Source organism: Procambarus clarkii, chromosome 18 (genome assembly GCF_040958095.1).
Source record: "Procambarus clarkii isolate CNS0578487 chromosome 18, FALCON_Pclarkii_2.0, whole genome shotgun sequence".
Lineage (NCBI taxonomy): Eukaryota > Metazoa > Arthropoda > Malacostraca > Decapoda > Cambaridae > Procambarus > Procambarus clarkii.
Genome location: NC_091167.1, coordinates 50,096,840 through 50,097,442, shown reverse-complemented (window position 1 = coordinate 50,097,442; position 603 = coordinate 50,096,840).

The following is a 603-nucleotide window of genomic DNA, read 5'->3' as shown; positions in this document are numbered from 1 at the left end:
AGTCCGGCTGGGACCACCCTCTAGTGGAAAAAGTAGTTGATGCCATGCTCAGCGTCGCAACATCAGACAAGGAGAAAGCCCGCCTCAGAGCACTGCGTGCCCCCCATGCAGGAGACTTCCTCCTGGCAGTACCCATGTCCGCAATGGGCACGCGCCTAGATCCAGAATCCCTTCGTGTAGCAGTGGCCCTCTGCCTTGGTGCCCCAATTCACACTGAATATAAGTGTATTTGCAACAGGGTGGAAGCAGACCAATACGGACTGCATGGGTTGCATTGCAGAAGCACAAAGGGCTGGCATGCAAGACACAACGAGGTCAATGACATCATCAAGAGAAGCCTCGTCTCAGCTAGATGCCCAGTGGAGAGAGAACCTCGCATCCTAGGGGTCCAAAACCCAGATTTCCCAGCACTTCGCCCTGATGGCATCACCATATACTCATGGAAGGAGGGTAGACAGTTGGTGTGGGACTACACATGTGTATCCACCCTGGCTGACACCTATGTACACTTCGGAGCTGATCAAACAGGTGGGGCGGCCAACCACAGGGAAACAGCAAAATCACTCAAGTACAGGCGACTGGAAGGTCAATACCTCTTTGTTC